The sequence below is a fragment of the Mugil cephalus genome, chromosome 10, assembly GCF_022458985.1.
Source record: "Mugil cephalus isolate CIBA_MC_2020 chromosome 10, CIBA_Mcephalus_1.1, whole genome shotgun sequence".
NCBI lineage: Eukaryota > Metazoa > Chordata > Actinopteri > Mugiliformes > Mugilidae > Mugil > Mugil cephalus.
In genome coordinates this window covers 27,715,397-27,739,109 of record NC_061779.1, presented here as the reverse complement: position 1 = coordinate 27,739,109, position 23,713 = coordinate 27,715,397, and the positions used below count along the sequence as shown (strand labels likewise).

General features: G+C 38.6%; 1 protein-coding gene across 2 annotated transcripts in view; it reads left to right on the top strand.

Moving 5' to 3' along the window:
* Nucleotides 1-19,089: 19,089 nt before the first annotated feature.
* ripor1 (RHO family interacting cell polarization regulator 1) overlaps nucleotides 19,090-23,713 on the top strand; it is a 108,184-nt gene continuing 103,560 nt past the window's right edge. For both annotated transcript variants that reach the window (XM_047595684.1, XM_047595685.1), the window contains exon 1: nucleotides 19,090-19,253. The gene's annotated coding sequence lies outside the window, so the exon portion shown is untranslated. The remainder of the gene's footprint in view (nucleotides 19,254-23,713) is intronic.

Sequence of the window (23,713 nt, the reverse complement as noted above, 5' to 3'; positions counted from 1 at the left end):
GTAGGTTATGAAAATATACAGTAAATATTCCTAACATTTAGCATAACTTAACATTTTCATCATTTGAAACTATTTTTAACTAACCCTTTCAGTAATTTTCAAACACAACTGCCAAACATTCATTGGTTCTAGGTTTTTAAATGTAAAAAATTTCTGCCTTCTGTGTCATGTGTGACAGTAAAGCGAGCGTTTTTGTGTTTTCGACTGTTGATCGGACTACACAAGACATGTGAAGAGAACCTCTTGAGCTGTGGGAAATCATATTGGGCATTTAAAACTTTCTGATATTCAAAAAAAAGTTTCTCATGACCAAGTGACTGACAGCCGAGGGTTAGGGGGGGTACCTGAATTAGGGTGAAAGGGTGCAACACCAGGCTGACAACGATCTGATGCAGTTTCCTGTTCAGGTTCAGACTTTTGCTCCTGTCCAATTGGGCATCCACCCAGAATATCCTGAAGAAAGTGTCAAACAATCATAAACACATCTCAATCTGAAAATACACTATAAATGCTCTACTTGTGACTTCACTTTACTTCCTGTGATAGTGTAATCCTCAGTATACACAAGAAAACAAAACTGTTTACTGGAAGTTGAGACTGAGTCTTACCTTAGTGTGTTGTGGTCTAGTGTGAGACCATTGGGCCAGCCCAGGTTGGTGATGATAAGGTCCAACCTGTTCAGGTGAGATTGCTGCAACACTGCAAAGTCTAATAAACAAGTTCTAAAAACCAAAAGAAGTAGAGAAAAAAATCAGCATTTATTTTGAGTGTTAAGTGTTAATATTAACAGTGGGTGTACTAGGCCCCAATTCTGACATAACAGTAAAGGCATTCAAATATTGGCATATAATCAATAAGCAATAAGTAATGCAAAATGCTCCATCATAAGTACCCTCTGACCTGTTGATTCTTGAACTGCAGCTCAAGCACTTTGAACATGATTAAATTGAGATTCAAGTGTCCGAAACAGCCACAATCATACTCTCTATAGCTTATTATGGTCACATATATACAGTGATATAAACACCTGTAGTGTTGAGAGACTAGATGTATAGAACTGGCTAAACCTACAGTCAATAGCTTGAACGCTCTCATAATAAATTAATAGGAATTATTAGTATATTTGTATTAAAACGTATTAATTGACATGTACATGAAAGCAGCATTTTAATGTTGTCATAAAATATCTATATATAAGTAAATAAAAATGAATAAAAGTACAATATTTCCATCTAAAATATATATAAAAGCACAAAACCCGAAATATTCAACTAGATGACATATATTTCAAATTTGTACTTAACTACAATACTGAAAAACTTAAGTAGCAAGCTTGAGAGGAGAGTGGTCTTGGGCAGCTTATTGGGGGATTTCAAACTGACACTTTGAGCAGGAGCCAGTCCACTCCGGACCAATTAGCTCTGCAGTCTCTCAAGTGGCCCCTGCTAACACTGTGGAGTGGAAGTTGTAGGTAACTTTGGAACTTCTTACATATAAGTTACTTTTGTAACCGTCGAAAGCATTATACATTGACATGCTTGGTAAAAATGCACGGATATTAGTAGTCAATTTATTTTAATTTTAGGCGGTGAATTTTGAACGACCATGCAGTCTCGAATTAAGCAAGCTACTAACATTACAAGTAGCATGGTTTCCTTTGATTTTTAGCACGCACAATCAAAGTTGTCACATATCAACATCACACTTGGAAACTGGTATAAATGTTGTGTTTGTGAAAATATCCATATAACTTAACCTCTTAAGTAAGAGCGCCCACTGTACAAAAGGCTGCATTAGATGCGTGCTGCATAGACGATCTCTACTCATTTGGAAGCCAGGTAGGTAAGTTAACATGTACCAAAATGACGCTAACCAGACCAACAAGGTGTCATATGAAAGTAGTCTGCTGCGTCACTATTTTTCTGTCGTTTGTCATGCACTCCCGCCACATATTGTATTTCTCACGCTGAAAAAAAAACACAATAAATTTCTCTGTTCTGTATTAAAGCTTGTGACCATGGTGAATTTAGATTCAGGTTGCTATTCAACACTGTTGAATCAACAATGATTATCTGACTATGTCTTAATATCCAACCTGAAAATATCTTCACCATGGTCACAAACAGCGGTGACTGTAAGAAAGCCGGTGAGTCAGATCAATAACATGTAGTTTATTAACCAAGATGACGCAAGTTTATCTTCTTGCCCTGAGACAGATGAACATCTGAGCACAAGTTCATCTTCTTGCCCTGAGACAGATGAACATCTGAACACAAGTTCATCTTCTTGTGCCAGCACCCTGATAATTGACAGAAGTGAATACAGAGTACCCATTGAGCACAGAGGCAGAGTAGCACAGAGTGACAGAAGGTCCTGGCAGCCATGTCAGAGGTGTGGTTCAGAGTTCAGAAAACTTGAACAAGAGAAGAAGAGGATGGAGGACATTCTCTGCAGCATAAGTAAGTCTATAATGTTAACTCTATTATGGTTAGTAGTACCTTGTGACAACCAAGGGTTTACACTGTCATGAAGAGCTGTACATCCACACTTCTTTTATTCTTTTTGTTTTTCAGAGGCAGAAGACATCAGAGTCGGTCGAGGATTTCTTAAAAATGTTGCTCAGTACCAGGAAAGCCCTGCAGCCTTGATTTGCCCTTCACAGGAGGCTCTTCAGGAGCTCTTTCCCAATAGTGGCCTGTTTCTGTCATCCTTCAAGCTTGCCTTCAAGCTAATGCACCAATGTGACCACGACAGCCTTCGACTTTTCCATCTCCTTTTTGAACACTTCTTGACCGCAGAGGAGTGTACCAATGCAGTGGCTTTTGGACGACATGGCAAGATACCAGAGGGTAAGCAGCTCCTTGACCAAAACAAAGTTGATGGAATTCTGAGTGAGTAGTTTTTCTTCCAGAAGTGGTGTAAGGACTGCAATGTTCTAGCTACTTTCTAGTCTTTTGCCTGCTTGATTTGTTGTACACAAGTTACTTGATTGCTTTTTTTTGAGTGAATATTTTTTACTAAGGTTAGAAAATGAAAGCAAAAAAAGAAATTTAATGATACTGAATGTAGCTCCTGGTGTGTTGAGGTATGCACAGGGAGGCTAAGATGGATATAAACAGTCCTTTATTTTAACCCTTTGATGCACAGGCACTGCAAACCCATTCTAATGCACAAGATGGGTCAAAAATTACCTGTACTTGTGTCATGCATAGCTTAGTGTTTCTTCGCCATATCTTTTAAAATCAATTTATTTCATCACTTAATATTCCTAATATTAAATGTTTTCTTTGCCAAAGCCATTATTTCCTCTTATGTTAATAGTCAAAAACAATTGCATAAATTTGCACATATGCATATGTGCAAATGTATTCTTTATGGAACTGAATAGAAATTTTCCTTATGAAGAGTAAAATCTACATTAACAGAAAAGGCCTGTATCACAGTGATTATGGAGTGGGACTGTTCTTTAGCACTTTGATTATACACTTAGATGGAACCATTGATATATAGAACTGTCATTTTACAGATAGATGAATGGACATAATTATGTATTAAAATATGCTAGGAAAATATAAAACTAATTTAAGTCTCTTTTCTCTGTTTTTTTGGCAACCTATGTGAGGTGGTGTGCAAAAATGAAGAACTGGAAACCAGTAGAGGAGGCCAAGCTTAAAAAGGCCCTCATAAATAAATGCTGTCACAGGTCAGTACAGTGACTGGCTTTACAGGCATAATGTTTACAACCGCCCCTTGTTCAACAGTATGCCCTCTTGTTCAGCGGTAGTGAATTTTTTCACATGTTTATTGACATGTTGTTACACCAGTGGTTCTCAATTGGTGGGTCAGGTCCCAAAAGTGGGCCATTTTCAGACGGTTGTTTTTGTGTTGATGTGTCTTCTTTGTATTGAGGTGATCTCAAGAAGACAGGCAATTGAGATCTGTATTTCAACTCTTTAGTGCTCCAACCGACTTTTTAGGAGCAATAACAAAGACGTGAATGAAATAAAAAAGATGCAATGATGAGATCTCATCTATGACTATGATTTCTCCTACAAGTCTAAAAAAGTCATTCTCACATAATCTAATTTTTTCTCCTGGGGGGGGGTTTAGGAGCAATATTTGAGATTGAGGTGACCTCAAAAAGATACACAATTCAGATTGAAGAAATCTCACAAAGATATTCAACTGAGATCTCCGTACCTTCTTGAGTTCAAGAAAAGACTATCCTGAGCAAAAAAAAAAAAAAAAAGAAGGCAACAGAAAGCGAGTTAATGATATGGTAGATAATGGTAGATAATGGCTAGTGGTAACGGCTGATGTTTTTAGCCGTTACTGCCATTAGCCGTTAAAGCTATTGGCTCTTGACTACCCCTAACTCGCCGGCTAACGTTTGTGGCCGTTGCTGCTGTTAGCTCTTAACTACCGTTAGCTTGCCTGCTAGCGCTTAGCTGTTGGTCCCAACTGTCATCGTGGTGTCTGTGTGTGGACAACTTCCCCCTCATCTGTTACTGCTTTCAGCAGTAAGGTAAAGGCACAATCCATGAACGATGTGTTCCCTTGAAATGTCACCAAAAGTACATTTGTTTATTGGTTTACTTTTTCTGTTGCAGTGGCAGGCGCCAGAGCCGTTTTGTGCCTGTGCAAAAACGGAACGGAGCCACCGAACACAGATATCGGTGAGGATGATTATTGGTTTTAATGAATTATTTAGTTTTATTTTGTAGTTGAATTGGTTCATGATTATACTATAGAATGTAGATGTTAAAACGGTTATTTACAAAAAGCAGTTTAACTAAGATGTGCAGTATTGCATATTGTTTTGTGTCATAGCAACTGTTGCCATGGTAATTGAAAATGACAACTGTATTACTAAATAACTGATGATATTTCTCTGACCCTGTCTGTCGGCAAGTCAGGTTTTTTGTTTTGTTTTGTTTGTTTGTTTTTTGTTCTTTTGGATTTTGTTTTGCCTGTTCCAGTGAAGTGAAGTGAAGCGATGGCGAGCCACCCACTTGATCTAGAGTGAAGTGAATCCTAGATATCCCGTGGTCACTGGACCAGCTACACTCTCTGGTGTGGTAGGCCCAAGATCTGGAACACCCTCACACTCAGCCCTGTCACACAATTCCTCCTACCCTCAATTCCCCAGACTTACATTTTCTCCATCCCTGGAACACTGGACCTGCACTCACCTTTTGAAATTTCTTGGACATTGAACTTCTTTTGGAATTGAAAACACATAGCTGTTGTGTAGGATAATTTGTTTAATTTGCAAAATTAATAAGTGAATGGTGTTTGTAATGTAATTTTACTGATATTTTGTTTCTTTTTTCTTTGGTTTATTTAAAACTGTTCCATTGGATTGGAGAAACTGAGATTTGAAATTCAAACAAAGAATTCAGGTTAATAGGGTGCACCCAAATTAGAATATTTAGCTTAATTAGATAATCAACTGATATTATTGTAAATAATATCTATTTAATTGTTTTGTCAGAAAATTTTGTTTGTCTTGTTTTAACTTTAACTGTTTGTTTATCTATCCATTTGTCCATCTATTTTGTTTATTCTGTTCTAATCAGTTCATTTTTATTTTTTTCTAACTAAAGCCGGTATTACTTTTATATTTAAAATTTTGCCTCCTGAGTGTCATTCTTACACACTTCACGGTGCTCCAGTAGTCGAACCTATCCAATGTACTAATCCACAAGTCCTGGTATTGCGAAATCCAGTTGCGAAAGTGTTACAAAAGGCTCACCATTAACTTGGAATCTATTATTGATTCTTTATGTTGCTTTCTTATCTATTCATAATCAGTATGGGAGTAAAGGCATTAAAATAAACAGCGTTACTAACTCTTACTTTTTTCAGTAATGGGGTAAGTAATTTCTATTTCCATCTGTATAACGCCGTTTCCGTTACTGAAAATTAACTGGGGTGCGTTACTTGGTTCTCAGCCACAGGAGCCGGAAAGCTGTTTTTTGTGAGGAGAGGAGTGAGGGGCGAAACAACCCCATAGGCTAGACCGCTTTAATGCATGGGCTTTCCTGGGCTGAAGCCCAGGAGCCTACCGAGTTCAGGGGCCTATCGATGAGCTGGCAAAGTCGCATTGTTTTGTTACTTGTCAGGTTTTCTGTCAATCACAAATATGCACGTTTGTGGCTGCTGATTGGTCCAAATTAACCCTTTGCTAAGACCCGCCCCGCATTCCCTGCTCCCCTTGGTTACTGTTACCATGTGTACTACGCCTTGAGTGACAGTTGGAAAACAGGATTCTTTAAAGACCTGCCACGGGTGATGGCGGATCCACAAAACATATCTCATTCAGGTACTTCTAATGTTAGAGAACCTTGATAGCCACATCCTTGATAAACACTGGACTGACTGGTAGCTTTTTTTCTTCTAAAATCGATGACAAGTTCTTTTGTCTTGTTTGAACACATTGGCAGAGTGGGTGCAGCACATACCCTAAACTAGGGCTGGGCGATATGGACCAAAAGTCATATCCCGATATATTTAGCTGAATATCGATATACGATATATATCCCGATATTTTTGAGAGCAAATGTTTAGTCACAGTCAAAGCCAAATATGACATGTCACAAGTAGTTTTATTTGAACTGGCCAGATAAAATAATGCTCAGCTGTTCAAAGAACAATAAAATGTAAACATAAATACTGGAGTATGGGAGTACCTTTTTTGAAATCAAAGCTCCAAAAAGTGTACATTTAAATGAAAAATATATATCTTAAATAAGAATAGCCCATAAATAAAATAGGCCAATCATTTTCTGAAATAAATATATTTATATGAGAAAAGCAACAACATTTTGATAACTATAATGAACGAAAATTAAGCTTGCAGGGAGCTTTGTTTCAGGGGTGGAGGTTTCGCGGGTTGTGGATGGCTTGCAGCTGGGGCTTCTGCAGAGCGCAGTTTCACACACTTTTCATACTGCAGTTTGTGCCACTGTTTAAGGTGGTGAAAAAGATTTGTAGTGCTTCCACCCCTGGCTGTAACGTGTTTAGTGCACTCCCTACATACAACGTCATTTTGTTGCTCATCTGATACTTTGAATCCGAACCATCGCCATATTACTGAGCCACTACTTTTTCTTTTACCAACCAATTCTTCCTCCGCACGCTCCACAGACGTTGTGGCTTCCTACATGTTTGTTGAAGACTGCCTGAGTGTCTGCTCCAGTCCCTCCCCCCTCTGTGCGTGAAAGAGGAGGGGCGGGGGCGGGGGCGCGGGGGAGCAGCACAGACAGCTCCGGATCAGCAGCTTGCCCGGAGCAAGAATCACAGCGTAAATTTGAACTATGTATATCGATACATGTGATATGGTCCAATTCCATATCTCATTAATAAATATATCGATTTTTTTTTTTTTTATATCGGTTTTGTTCAACCTTTGTTCAACTTCTCATCCAAGAGCACTTCACGCAGGCAGATGATTAAGGCAGGGTTGCAGCCCAATGAAAATCAAAGAAGTGAGACTTTGAAATCGCTCTCTGATACGAGATGGTCAACACATGCTCTTGCAACCAAAGCCCTGTGTCACAACACACACCGGGATCCAGAAGGCATTACTCAACATTGCTGATGATAATCACCAGAATTGGAGCACAAGGGAGGAGACTAGGGCACTGCACAAAAAGATGAATAAACTTGAAATTGCAGATGTGTATTCGTGAGCTCTCGGTGGTAGGCCCTAGCTTCTGCCTTTATCCTGACTTAACTTCTCATAACTTTGGATTTTAGGTAAAAGGCGAAGCCATTAATAACTTTTTTTGCATGGCAAGCTACAATTTAAGACATACTGCTCAAACTTCACAACACTTGCGCGAGGCAACCACAAAAAACATGGCAGACGGGAAATAAATAATAAAAAAGGAAATATCATTCAGCCAGCTGCTCGGTGCTATTCAAGAAACTATAGAGGATCTCACAAAACATATCGACAAAAAAAAAGCCGGTCAACAAAATTGAGTCCTCCACGCTGTCGGAAAAGGTCGAGGAGATGGAAATGCACATGAGTGCAAATGAAGACGATATTAAAGATACACACGACCGTGTTGGCAAAATGGAAGAAATTGAAAACGCACCTCAAAGACAAAGCTGACGACCTAGAAAACTGCAGCAGGTGATCTAACATTAGGATACTGAATGTGCCAGAACAGGCAGAAGGTCGTGATGCTGCAGGATTTTTGGAATAGTTTATACCACAAATCTTCGGTAACGATAACTTCACCTCACCCGTGACCCTGGAAAGAGCGCACCACATTGGGAAGAAGTCAGACAGACCACGGCCCCTCCTCGCCAAGTTCCTGAACTTCAGAGACAAAGAGAAAGTGCTTCGCCTGTCCAGAAGTAAAGCGCAGAACTGCAACGGAGGAGAAACTAGTTCCTTGACGTGAAGCGGATGCTGCAAGAGAAGGTGGAATACGCGCTGATCTATCCAGCCCAGCTTCGCATTAAACATCTGGGATCCGTCAAGTTTTTCTCCACTACAGCCGAAGTGCCACGCTATCTGTAAGAACTGCCAAGTGAGTAGCATAAAACTGACCAAAGTGGCTGCAATACGCAGTTCACATTTTAGATGCTGATGAGAAGGGGTGTGATCCCCACTTTCGACTTAAGAGGGGGGAAAAGTGACATAAAGGAAGACAAATGTGTATTAAATTGTGACTTAGTAACGTTAATCCTGTTATCTTCAAATGTTCAGAATAACTAGTCTGGGACCATGACGATAAACCGGTATCTAATGGCTCGTATGGTCAATTGTTCATTGTTCAATTATGAGTATGTCCAGATTTACTGCAGACCCTGCATACAGGCTCACGAGCAAGTCATATTTTTCATCCCAGAGGTATAATGGGGCAGACTGGGACCAAGTCACATATGTGCAAGTCTCAAGTAAGCCACAAGTCTCAACTTTCAAGTCTCAAGTAAGTCCCAAGTCAGTTTTTCTTGGGCAAGTCAAGTCAAGTCAAGTCATAGGTTATGTCAAGTCAAGTCACCTTATTTTACCCGCACAATCTGATCTTAACAAAGTGAAAAGACAAGATATTAGTAACTTTCACTTAACTTCACTGGCCAATTTATCCAATTGATTTGCATTGTAATTACTGATATTTAGTCAAATACACGGGCCTTCATATGAAATATTTTAGTTGCCTTGCAATTCACAAGAAAAAGGCAAAAATCTTATTTACTTAGGTTACTCAGTTTTAACCAAATTTTGGCTTGAAAGCCTGTGAGTCTCACAGTCAATGCAGAGTTTGCCTGATATTATAAGTACAATCGGACTGGAGTAGTCAGTATTTCTCGATCAAATCTGGGCAGTTGTCTGCCGCCAGTTTCAAGAGTTAAGCGCCATGAGGGTGACTGACGTTTGCAGTGAGATCAGCCTGCTGCAGCCTGAGTCTGAGGAGTTGAACGTGGCTACTGTACAACATGGCACTACAAAGATCGTTTATTGTTCTACAAACATGTATCATTAATTAATAATTAATTAATTAATTAATTAAAAACGTAATGATTCTGAGTTGGCTGGCATATCATTTAGCCCATTTACCCCGCTGTTGCTAGTTCATAAAACATGATGAACGGGTCGGAACGTTAGCAAATTTTAGTAAATTGTTAAAAATTAAAAATTTATCAAAAAACGAAAAAAAGTTCCGCCAAGCCGAAATACCTCCATCACCACCGTATCATATCAAGCTAACGTTAGCTACTACTGACTAACATGATAATATTTGCTAGTTTACAAGTACTTACAGTGACGGACAAAGTTTGACGTTGTCGTCTGGCTGTCTGATATCTGTGTGCCGCATGTCTTGCACTCCGCTGTCCGTCGTTTCGCTTCGTGGTGGTAATTAAGAAAACCATACAGGACGACCTTTGCTAACCCTCCGGCAGACATGGTGATACTGATCTGATATCAGAGGGCGTGTTTCTCCGATACGCACGTAGGGTAGGCAGAGGGGGCATCACTGACTGACAGTGTATTGATCCAATCAACACCCCGCCATTTTCAGCCTGCGCTCATACCGGGTAATGTTTAATATTAATTATATATTTATATTAAATCTGAAAACACGAAATCAACAATAGTCAAGGCATTCAAGTCATCGCGTCTCAAGTCAAGTCAAGTCCCGAGTCTTTAACTTCCAAGTCCAAGTCGAGTGTCAAGTCTTTCATTCTTTGTCAATTCGAGTCACAAGTCATCAAAACAGCGGCTCCAGTCGACTCGAGTCCAAGTCACAATGACACTAGTCCCCATCTCTGTAATGGGGTCATGTGTTACTTAACCAACTCACTCATCCTTTACATGTCTCTGTGTTACCGCTAGCGCCTCAAAATTCAATACTTATATGCCATATATAAAATGTTATGAGTGCCCAGTTTGAACTGTCAGCAGTTGCTGGAGCTACCACTGTTGTGTAAGCGAGTTACCTACCTAATGTGGTTCTGTTACAGGGGTTTTACTAGCCAGGTTTGTACGTTAATGTTTTGGGGTTATGTATTGTCCCTCATTAAAACTCAAACTTCTACTTACACATATGTTCAGAATATTCTTTGGTCTAGGTTGAATCTTATCCCCATGTTCATTGTTTCATCACCTCTAAACTCAGTGCAGGAATACAACCAGGCATCCGTAAAACTAATTACCATGACACATGTCCTACTGAGACATTTATTTTAAGAACTTATATAATGGGTCAATTAACATGTATATCTTGGAATATTAAAGGGGTCAACTCACCAATTAAAAGGAAGAAAATGTTGACATATTTAGAGAGGCAGAATGTGGACATTGCCTTTATCCAAGAAAGCCACCTCACCAACACTGAGCACTTGAAATTGTGTAGGGAAATGTTTTCTATTCCTCCTCTTCCTCAAAGCAGGAGGAGTTGCCTTGCTCATTGATAAACACCTGAACTTCAAATTAAATTCAGTTGAAAAGGATAAATATGGTAGATTTCTGCTTGTAGACTGTGAAATAAATAGGAACAAGATATCCTTGGTGAACATATATGGGCCGGACTACGATAACCTGGTGTTTTTTAACAACCTGATTTTGAAACTGGCTACCATTGGGGGTCAATGTGTGGTGGGTGGAGACTTTAAATTGGTCTTAAACCCTCTTTTGGATCGATCGTCACCCAAAACAACTTCATTATCAAAGGCAGCAACAGCACTAAACCAAGGTATGAAAGACATAGGCATAACTGACATGTGGCAAAATCTTTATCCAAACCAAAGGGATTTTTCTTTCTTTTCACCCACACATAATTCACTCTCTAGAATTGACATGTTTTTAACGCCAAAAAATAAATAAATAAATAAATAAAAAATGGTGATAGAATACTCCTACTTAGCGGCTACTTTCTCAGATCACAATCCTATCAAACTCTCCTGGATGATGTTATGCCCAGCCTAGGGATACCTAACACAACATTAAAAAAAATAAAATAAAAACTCTCCCCCTTTCACACTTATGAAAAGGAAACACAAAACACAGAGAATGCAGTCCAAAAGAGAGGGGATTTATTTACCCAAACTTCGGGGTGAGCATCGCCTAAAACAATAAACAAAACAAGCTGGGTTGAAATCTTACTTGCCTATACCCAAAGAAAAAGGAGTCAACAAAAAAAAAACTGGTTTCTAACCTCACTCCCTATCCAAAAAAACAGGAGAAAAGATGGTACAAAATAAAAAGGCTACTCACCCCTACTAAATGGGACTGCACAATGTCTATACTATTTACAATATTTACAAGTGAGATACAGAATTACAGCAGCACAGAAGCGAAGATAACACTAATGCCAGATCGGCTGGAGTTGCAGAGTTGCGAGGGAGATGACCACGGAGCGGGGGATGCCAGAAAGCCAGGACGAGCCAGCGAGAGAGAGGGAGGGAGGTTGGTGCTGGCTCCAGTTTTGAAATCGCTGCCGTCCGGATTTGCCCAGTCAGCCGCCTCCAGGACTCCCTCCAATCAGCAGCCTCCACCTGAAAGGGCACCTCCTGGACACAAAAAGACACAGATTTTTGAAAGCTGTGTCTATTCCCGGACAGGGAGGGATAACACAACAGGGAGAAAACCCAAACAGAATACAAATTATGACCCCTACAGTCATAACAATGATTAATACTCCACAGCCCACAACCCGCAGGTGGAAATTTAAAAATTACTTGTTAAAAGACCCTGAATTTATGTCATATATGACCACTCATATTGGAATTTTTGATGCCAATTCAAACTCATCTGCTAACATTTGGGAGGCTCTTAAAGTCTATATGAGAGGTCATGTCTTATGTTATAATGCCCATAAGGTTAAAAAAAATTAAAGAGACACTAACTAAATTGGAAAGTGATATTAAAAAATTGGAACAGCACTACATTGCCACTAAAAAGGAAGAACACCTCAATGCATTAATAAAAACAAGGATGCCGTTCGACAACCTGTGCAAGCAGCAATGGCCAGAACAAGGTATCACTATTATGAATTTGGGAACAAAACAAGTAAACTTTTGGCTTGGCAAATTATAAAAGAAACATCTGATAAATTTATACACTCAATATTAACAGAGGACGGCAGACTCCTTGATGATTCACCATCCATAAATGCAGAATTCAAACAATTTTATGATTTATATAAAACCAGGCAGGATCCTGACAATACTGGAGCAAAAAGATTTATGGATGGGATAGCCCTTCCCAAACTACAAGATGAGGATAGAGAACTCCTTGATGCAGATATATCGGAAATGGAGGTACTCCAAGCCATTAACTCTTTACAAAACAATACGACTCCCGGACCAGACAGCTTTCCTGTCGAGTATTATAAGGCCTTTTCCAAAAAATGATTGACCCCTCTCATGAACATATTAAAGAAGCTCTAGAAAATAAATTACCAGACTCACTGGAAATCGCAACAATCACAACAGGACAAACAGAAATGTGACCGATACAGACCCCTCAGTCTCTTAAATGCAGATTATAAAATGCTATCCAAACAAATTTCAGACTGGAAGATGTTATACCAAAGATAATACACGCTGATCAAACAATTCAATTCAATTCAGTTTTATTTATATAGCGCCAATAACAATACAAATCGTCTCAAGACGCTTCACAAAAACCAGCCTGCAACCTCCAGAGCAAGCCTGAGGGCGACGGTGGCAAAGAAAAACTCCCTTTTAACAGGAAGAAACCTTGAGCAGAACCCAGCTCATATGGAGGGACCCATCTGCCGAAGGTCAGCCGGGTAGAAACAGAGAAGATAGAGAGAAAAGAAGAGCAGGAGAAACAAGATAAACAAACTTCTGTCATAGATACATAGGAAGGAAACATGTAGGATCTAGTAATATAACACATAGCTGATGATCTGTGACAGTTTGTGAGTATAACAGGAATTATGGGCAGGTTGGTGAATTGTTCATCTTGGTAGGAGTGCACAACTGGAGGAGGCCATGATGACTGGGACAGATGTAGTTTATGGAGCTCCACAGGTCTGATACACAGCACTCCAGACCATGAAGACTGGGCTGGTTGATGAGGCCACATCAGCAGATGTAGCTTAGAACTCCACAGGTCAGATATTCAGCACTCCAGACCAGAGACCCTCACAAGATGATGGAGGGGGAGGGGAGCGGAGGGAAGAGAGTAAGACACAGTGGTTAGTAAATTATAAGAGATAGAAAATAAAATGATAAGATATTAGAGGACAGGAGCCAGAGAAGAAAGAGGAGAGGACATGTCCTCAGTGCATCGTCCCCCTGCAGCCTAGGCCTATAGCAGCATAACTAAGGGATGGTTAAGTCCAGCCCTAGCTATAAGCTTTTTCAAAAAGGAAAGTCTTAAGCCTGACCTTAAACGTAGAGACTGTGTCTGCCTCCCAAACCCAAACTGGGAGCTGGTTCCATAGGAGAGGAGCCTGATAGCTGAAGGCTCTACCTCCCATTCTACTTTTAGAAACTCTAGGAACCACAAGCAGACCTGCACTTAGAGATCGTAGTGATCTGTTGGGACAGTATGGTACTATTAGGTCTTTCATATATGATGGAGCTAGGCATTTCAGGGCCTTGTTTGTAAGGAGGAGGATTTTAAATTCAATTCTAGATTTTAAAGGGAGCCAATGAAGAGAAGCTAATACTGGAGTAATATGATCTCTCTTGATAATTCCTGTCAGTGCTCTTGCTGCAGTGTTTTGAATCAATTGGAGGCTTTTTAAAGAGCTACTTGGACAGTCAGACAGTAACGAGTTACAATAATCCAGCCTGGAAGACACAAATGCATGAAGTAGTTTTTCCGCATCACTCTGAGAAAGGATGTTCCTAATTTTGATGATATTACGAAGGTGGAAGAAAGCAGCCCTGGTCACCTGCTTTATGTGAGAATTATAGGACATATCCTGGTCAAATATAACACCAAGGTTTTTCACAGTAGTACTGGAGGCCGAGGTAATGCCATCCAACAAAAGCAGGTGATTAGATAATGAATGTCATGTTTAGAGCCAAATACGATAACTTCAGTTTTGTCTGAGTTTAAAAGTAGAAAATTACAGGTCATCCAAGCCTTTATGTCTTTAAGGCATGCTTGGAGTTTAACCAGCGGATTAGTTTCATCTGGTTTCATGGATAAATATAGCTGGGTATCATCTGCGTAGCAATGGAAGTTTATGCCGTGCTTTCTAATAATATTGCCTAAGGGAAGCATGTATAATGTGAATAATATTGGTCCTAGCACAGAACCCTGAGGAACCCCATAGCTTACTTATACTTACGGCATATATAGAAGAGTTGCTGTTTACATGGACAAACTGGAATCTGTCTGACAGATATGATTCAAACCAGTCTAGTGCAGTTCCTGTAATTTTGATCACATTTTCAAGTCTCTGTAGTATCCTGTAGTGTGTATATTGTGTGTATATTGTGATCAGGCTTCATTAAAAATAGGCATGGAGCAGATCATGTGCGGCGAATGCTCCATGTACTAAACACCGCTCAACAAAATCAAAATCCTAGGCTAATAATATCTATGTGTCTATGTGTGTAAACTCTCTCTCCGAGAGGATTCACAGGCTTACTTGAAAACTTCTCTGGTTGAAGACATGAAACAAGACACGAGAACAGGTTGAGGACGATAACACTCTGGCACGAGACAAGGGGAACACAGATTACTTAAACACATGGAGGGAAATAGGGGACAGGTGGACACAATCAGGAATCAGGGAAGACAATCAGACTGGTGACACATGAGGAAGGGCAAGTGACCTGAAACGAGAGGAGAATTACTTTTCAAAATAAAACAGGAAATGACAGGACAAAACAACCCCAAGACAAGACACCCTCACCACGGTGTGACACTATGGATGCAAACAATCATTTGGCAGGATTGAACCAAGCTATCTTTTTCGGACACTAGAGAAATTCACTCAATACATTAAAACACTTTTTAATGCTCCCAAAGCTAATATTTTAACAAATGACATCCTATCTAACACATTCTCCTTATCCAGAGGTTGCAGGCAAGGCTGTCCAAGCTCTCCCCTGCTCTTTGCACTTGCGATCGAACCATTAGTCATCGCAATCCGCTCTAACACCTCCATAGCCGGAATCAAATTTGGTACAAGTGAATATAAACTTTCTCTCTATGCAGATGATCTCCTATTATATTTAACTGATCCACATACATCAGTCCCCCTCTATTGGAATGTCTCAAAGAATACAGTGCAGTTTCGGGATATAAATTAAATTACACTAAAAGTGAGAGTCTACCATTAAATATACAGGACAATAGTATTAGAACTCTCACCGACCCATTGAAATGGTGCAACAATGGTTTCAAGTATTTGGGTATACAAACAGGCAAATCAGATGGTCATATATTTAAACAGAACTACACAAAATTATTGGAACAAACTAAACTTAACCTTCTATCATGGATGGATCTCCCAATTTTCTCTATTAGGCAGAATTAATATGAGCAAAATAATATATTTTGCCTGAGTTTATTTATGTATTTCAATGTCTACCTATAAATTTTCCCAAGAGTTTCTTCAAAGAGCTTAACAAAATTATAACTCCTTTCATATGGCAAAAGAAAAAGCCTAGGGTCAAACTCATTTCCCTGCAGGCTCCATATTCAGAGGAGGACTTAACCTACCAAACTTTAGGAATTACTATCTTGCCCCTCAGTACTGATCAATTTGGATGTGTCTCCATGCAGAGAGCAGTGAGGTTAGATGGGTCTCAATAGAACAACATGAGATTTATAGTTTTGTCTATATGCTCGAAAGGGTCTTGATTTCAAACAAAGAACTGATCTTGAAGTGAATTTTCAAGACTGCAACAGTGAAGCTGTTTTTCTAGAGGTTCAAACTGTTGTTCTGAAAGAAAAAAAAAGTGATATATATTGTCCTCCAAATACCAACATCAACAAGTTCAAAGAAGGTCTACTGGATGTGTTAGAACATGTTGTTAAGGAGAGTAAACCTTGTTATTTACTACGTAATTTTAATATTAACCTCCTCAATAAAGAAATCAAAATTCACATTGATAAACTTACTGTCCTCCAATTATTTCTATCCTCTAATTAACAAGCCCACAAGATTAACTAGCAAATCCTCCACACTGATTGATAATATTTTTATTAAGGTATTTTTTAATGTTACTAAATCTGATATTCTTTACACAGATATCTAAAATCATATCCTCAATCATATCATATCAATCATATCCGAACCAAAGAAGATTCCATCTCGCAGGTTCAATGAAAAGAATATTAACACTTTTAGAGAAATGTTGGCAAAATTGTCTTGGGAAGCTGTATATGAGGCACTGAATACAAATATAGCTTATGATTACTTTTATACCAAGTTTTATTCTGTTTTTGACCAATGTTTTCTTTGTATAAATAACAGTAACAAAAACATTGCAGGCTTGAACAAACCATGGTTTACTACTGAACTTAGGAAATCTGCCCTGAAGAAAAAATAAATTATATAATACATACAAAGTCCTACTCCTCTAAACTGTGCTACATATAAATCATTTAAAAACAAATACAACCATTTTCTTAGAAATGCCAAACGGGAGTTTTATAGTGATCAATTTAGAAGCTCTACTAATAACATTAGATCTACATGGGATAATCTGAAAGAATTGCTCAATATGAAACATGTATCTTTTCCATCCGCACCTGAGTCACATAAGGAGCACAGAGCCATCCCAAATTGCAAATAGATTTAATGACTTTTTTGTGAATGTGGGACCATGTCTTGCAGAACATATTGGTGACACTATTGGTTCTCCCACAGATTTTATAAGTAAAGAATATGTTTCCTTAAATGGTTTTGAGCCTGCAAAGACCCCAGAAGTACTTGATATTATTATGAGCCTCAAAACCACCTGTACTGACCAGATTCCAGCCTCTTTGATCAAAAAGGTAGCTTCTTTAATCATTGATCCCCTAACATTATTTTTTTTCCATGAACCTTTAATAAAGTATTATCCTTCAAGCTTTCAAAATTGCCAAAGTTATTCCACTCAATCAGATGATCCAACTGTATTCACAAATTATTGTCCCATATCGATATTGCCTTGTTTTTCTAAAATTCTTGAAAAGTTGGTATATAGTAGAATCATGAAACACCTTATTACTAATAACATTTAGTTTGAACTTCAGTTTGGGTTTAGAAAAAAACATTCTACATATATGGCCCTTTTGTACCTCAGAGGAAAAATCACTGCTGCACTGGAAATATATCAATATACTTTAGGCATTTTCTTATATATATCAAAGGCTTTTGATACAGTCAATCATAAAATTTTGTTATCAAAATGTCATGTTATGGTTTTAGAAAATGTGGTTTACAATGGGTTTCTAATTACTTAAACAGCAGAGAGCAATGTGTTGTTTTCAATGGTATCCAATCACAGCGGGCCATACTAAAATGTGGTGTCCCATAAGGGCCCATACTAGGACCCTTGTTGTTTTTGATATATGTTAATGATCTTGCCAATGCTTCAAGTTTATTGTCACCTGTATTATTTGCTGATGATACAAATCTCTTTGTCACTGACAAGAATTTGGATTCTCTTATTGCTAAAGCAAATACTTGACTTTTCCATTTTCCCCATTGGTTTAATTCAATTCAATTCAATTCAATTCAGTTTTATTTATATAGCGCCAATAACAATACAAATCGTCTCAAGACGCTTCACAAAAACCAGCCTGCAACCTCCAGAGTAAGCCTGAGGGCGACGGTGGCAAGGAAAAACTCCCTTTTAACAGGAAGAAACCTTGAGCAGTTTAAGTTAAACAAGTTATCAATGAATGTCAAAAAATCTAACTCCATTATTTTCAGAAATAAAAACAAGAATTACAATGCAAAGAAAGCTAAAATTTATATCACCTTGCATAAGTTTCATTAGCGAAGTTCTTGGGTGTCTACATCGATGAAAAACTTTGTTTTGCTTTGCATTGTGAATTTGTTGGTAAGTATCAATATCATGTACATTTTACAAGAAGAAAGAATGATTTACACATTCCTTTCTGTAGGACCTCTGTTGCTGAATTCTCATTTGTCTATCAAGGTGCTGTGCTGTGGAATGTTATAAAAAGTTTTTTTTTTTTTTAGAATCATGTTTCTCTTTAAATACATTTAAAACCAAGCTCAAACTATACTTACAGATCTAGTTACTTTTGCATCATTGGGTTTTTATATGTATTTTAGCTTCACTTTGCTATGTACTATTGTTAAATGTTGTATTTATATATTTGTGTACGAGATAACAAGATTTTCACTTGTGTGCAGTGCGTGTGTGTGTGGTGGTGGTGGTGGTGGTTATTGATCTTTTTTTAATGACTGTATGTCTGTCGGTGCAAACAATAAAAGTAAAAAAAAAAATAGTATTAGTCTACAGAGATCCTGTTGGCTACATGGTCAAGCATAAAACAGCTTTCATGAAAACGTCTTATGAGTGTTATTGGATAGTTGGACAGCTTTAAGACATCCGTTCATTCTTTTAGTTTGAAAATATCGAACGGAAGTTTTTATGTTCATTGGGACACTTGACGTTTCGGGATCGAAAGCTAATCACTGAAGGACGAAACACGGCACAATACCGACTGATCGAGAGAGGAATGGTCTCGGAATTGTTCAGTTCAGCCAGCAGCCGTTTTCTTATCTGGAGAAAATAACATCCACTGAGCGAGAAGAGGAGCACACCTCAGCGAACATGTACGTTGTCTCAAATGTTTTTATTACTTCATCGAAATGCCTTCCGAAATATGTAACTCGCTTTTTCGACATGTTTTTAATCTCACAATCTTCTCTAGGTTTGTAAAAGTTATCCTTCCAGTTTTGAGTTTTAACTGTTCACAGGTACATTCGCAAATGACGCATTCTCTGTCTTGTTTCGTGAGCGTTTTCTTAATACCCGAGCCTACTGTAACCTGTTACTCTGACTGAGAAATCACTACCCGAATAGGCCTATACCAGAAAACCCCGTATAATATCTTGCCATGTTCCAAGAAGGGTGTACAGTATAGGGGTTGACTTAAATGGGGTGGGAAATGTTTTTTTTTTTGTTTGTTTGTTTGTTTGTTTTTGCATTCGCAAACTTTATTTCACGTCATGTAGAGCAGATCAATCAAGCAAGTGATCATAGTGAGACAAACAATTCAGTAATTTACATGTTTCATTCATATCTGAATATATAAGGAGGATACAAAAACGCCTTTTGAAATGTTATAGGTTAAAGTAACTAATGAAAGACAAGGAGGCAACTTTGAAGAGTGCCCTGTTGTCATTTATTGACATTTGAACAAGCCGATTAGTCTTAACTGGTTGTTATTCAGATCATCACACTAAGACTAACGTATCCATCATTATTTGACCTCAGTTGTTAATTTCCAGCCGCTCCTTCAGCTTGTCCTCCTCGATCTCCTCCTACTCTATCTACTCCAGCATGTCAGTGAAGGTTCTCTGTCATCCTTTTCTTTTGCCTGTTTAAACCTCAACTTCCCACTAGTCTCTCAGAACTGAAGAAGCTATTCGGATGAGTGGCAAAACGTCTTCAAGAAAATTCTACAGCTCTGTATCTCCTTTGGCCTCTCCTTTGCCTTTACCTCCTTCATCTACCTCCTCCTACTGCCTATCGCCCTCTACCTCCTCTGACCTCTCCTCCTCTATCCCCTCCAGCCTCTCTACTGTCTGTCACCTGACAAAAATATCTTGATGCTTAATATTTAAACAGATTAGGGACACAATGATCATTGAGGTTGGTGCTACAGTTATTGCCTTAGCAACAAAAACATTTTGCTTTCACACAATTATTATGTGTAATTTATACTCTGAAAACTTTAAACAGTTGCTCTCTTCCATACAAAATGAAAATAATAAGTAAAATAAATTTTAAAAAGTGTATTCTCTTTGGTATTAAACATTGTCTTTTATTCTATATCTATATTGTTGAGCCTCTAGGGCACACACACATGTACATAAACAGGAACAAATACAGCGGGTAGTATTGAACACATCACAATTCTTTAGTAGTAAGCATATTTCTAAAGGTGCTATTGACATAAAATTTTCTCCAAAATCTGCTGCCATCTACCAGAATGATGGTAACTGGCTTTCAGAGAAAGAAAATAAAGCTGCTAAAATGGTCCAGCCAATCACCTTGAATCCAATTGAAAATCAATGGAAAGAACTAAAAATCAAAATTCATGGAAGAGGTCCACGTGTTGTGCTCTGGCACAACTGTGGTGTAAATATATTCTAGTAAGAATATGAAGAACATGATGCCTCTCATGGAAGCACCATTTATGTTGAGGATTGTACACTGCATTCTTTACGCTATTTACGGTGCACTAAGGTGGGTTATTGGCTATCAAATTAGCAAAATATTAATATTGAAATATTAATAATTACTATACAAAAATTAATAGGATTTAATTAGCATTAAATCAAGCTTGGGGCACCAGACAGCCAATTTACCAAAATCAGTCTCATAAAGGTGGGTATGCTAACTATTAACACAGAACCTCGTTTAATAATTAACTTAATCATCACAAACAAAGGTACCCTATTAATAGTAGCAAACCTGAAGGATTTAAGAGCTCTACAGCATAGAGGTTGGCATATTCACTCTTATACAACATTAATACATGAGCAAAGTTTCAAAGAAAGTTTATTGGACACATGTAGAAAATGAAATAACAAAACATTAAACTAAAGTGAGCTACATACACTATGTACATATGTGTATGTGTGTATATTAGTGGGAGTGTATCTCTCTGTGTGTGTGAGAGAGAGAGAGAGAGAGAGAAAGAGACCATGTGTCTGTATGAGGTGTGAGGTGTGACCTCAGACAGTGAAACAAGATGGAGGGTGGTTGCTTTGTCCTGAGACAAAGAGGCTTACAACCAACTGGTCTCCAAGATGGCCTCTAATGCCCAGCACATGTCATATAGCGGGAGGGGAACGAAGGTGTGTCCTTTGTTCACCACTGAGGTCACAAATTCAAGTTGCAGGTTAAATGACTATAGACAACAACAAAAAAACTCAAGTATTTCATTGATTTCAATCACTACATACATTGGCATGGTTGAAGTCTTCTATGCTTAGTCAAGGTATGTACCAGGTAAGCTAACTAGGCCCAGAAGAAAAGATGGTGGTTAGTGTCCTGATTTGCAGGTCCTGCTGTTGCTGGGTTGCAAAGTCCAATGGTTGTTCTCTTTGTTGAATGAACTACAACTGTCCTGGCTGTGTAGTTCCCGTTCCATTGAAGAGGATCCTTGGTTCTCCTTAAAGAGTTGAATGGTTGTTCTTTGCTTTGCTTTGTGGCTCCACTGCTCCGTACTTTGTGTCATGGTAGTTGGCTCCGTCCTTAAATTCTTTAGTAAGCACTTGCGTCGCTACCAAGGTCCAGTAGGAGCGAGGAGCAGCCAGCTCCTCGCGAAGAGTCAGAGCAGTGAGAGAAGAGTGTGGTAAGAGAAAGAGACAGGGCCATCTCTCCGTTTTATTGGCTTGATGACCTCAGAGGTCTTGGCCAAACTGTGACCAATGGGGGTCACACACAGGTTTCACACCTAGGTGTGAAAAGGTAAAGGCTGCTGGGAGGTTGAGCCCAAAGGCCTTCTTTTTCTGGGGAACAAAAGGAGCCATGGGGCCTTATCTCCATTTTGAATGGAGTCCCAACACACAGAACCTTCAAGATTTAAAGACTGTTTATGTGGAAGAATGGGCCAAAATCACATGTGAGCAATGCATGTGACTATTTTCTCCAGACAGGAGGCTTCTTCATTTCTAGCAAAGGCTTTTGTACAAAGTATTAAATAAATATCAGTAACCGTGTTCAATTCATTTTCCAAACAAATGCCAAAATATGTTGACAACTTACACTTTGCTACCTCCTGTCCTGTCCAACGAGTAGTGATGTGCGGATTGATACTGAAATATTGATACTTGTGATACCAGATCTTTATGGTCTACAGTTTGGGTGTCCTTGGCCTGAAAAACAGTGGAGAGATTAAGTAGGGAGCCCCTACCTGCTATATGTGTTCTATATTAAACTGATTGACAGGTCTCAGCTAGTGCAGTGCTCTGTGTGAAATGGTGCGCTTTCAAAGCATCTGCTGGATAAAAGTATACATAGGATTCACAGGAAACAGTGTTGTGAAACAGTGAGGCACTATTTAACAATAAAGGATCTACAGTATGTGCATTTTGAAATGCTTGATTTATATTCTTTCAATAAAATAATGATATGCTTCTGTGGTTGCTTCTGTGTGCCTTCATATAATACTGTAAGTTTGAGATATATGCGTTTGGGTGATTGATAGAAATACAAAAAACTAAATACAAAATAACAAAAGTGAAATGCTTTTGCAACTAGGGACTGTGGTGACAATGGTTGTATAAGATGCTTGTGTGTGCTTAATATGTATATATGTAGGCATGCATGTATGTAGGTATGAAAGTCAATATGTATAATGTGTGAATGGCTATGTGCCAATGTAAATATGCAAGCTAATCTATTGTTATACTACTCTTACCTGAAACCTCACTCTCCCTCCTTGTAAATCGATGACATATGCAAAACTGTCGTCTCAAAAAACCTACGACATTTTATAATGAAGCTTCATTTGAGGAGTCACGTGATTTTTCGCTCTATGAAGCGAAGAATTGAACCCTCTTGTTGCGATACTTCTGTTTTGAAAGCTGAACACTGTCGAGCGTTTACTTCAAGATTTCAATTTCAATCACTGAAAAGTAAAAATTTTATATAAATTGGCAGTAGCAGAAGGCAGTTTGTTCGCTGAAGTGCTGGAGAACAGTACAATAATGAGCGTCTGCAGGCAACAGCGAAAGATAGTAGAGAATCCTTGCAAGTCTGGGCAGCATTTCTGCAAAGAGTGGAAGATTTGGTCAGTATTAATGTTGTCTTCAATGCTGAGAGATAATTATCCATCATGCAATGCCATCAGGGAGGCGTATGATTGACCCGAAATTTATTCTGCAGCAGGACAACAACACCAAGCATACAGCCAAGGTCATTAAGAACTATCTTCATTGAAAGAAAAACAAGAAGTTCTGGAAGTGATGGCATTGCCTCCACACACTCCTGATCTCAACATCATTAAGTGTGTCTGGGATTAAATGAAGACGCAGAAGTATTTTACGAAGCCTACTCC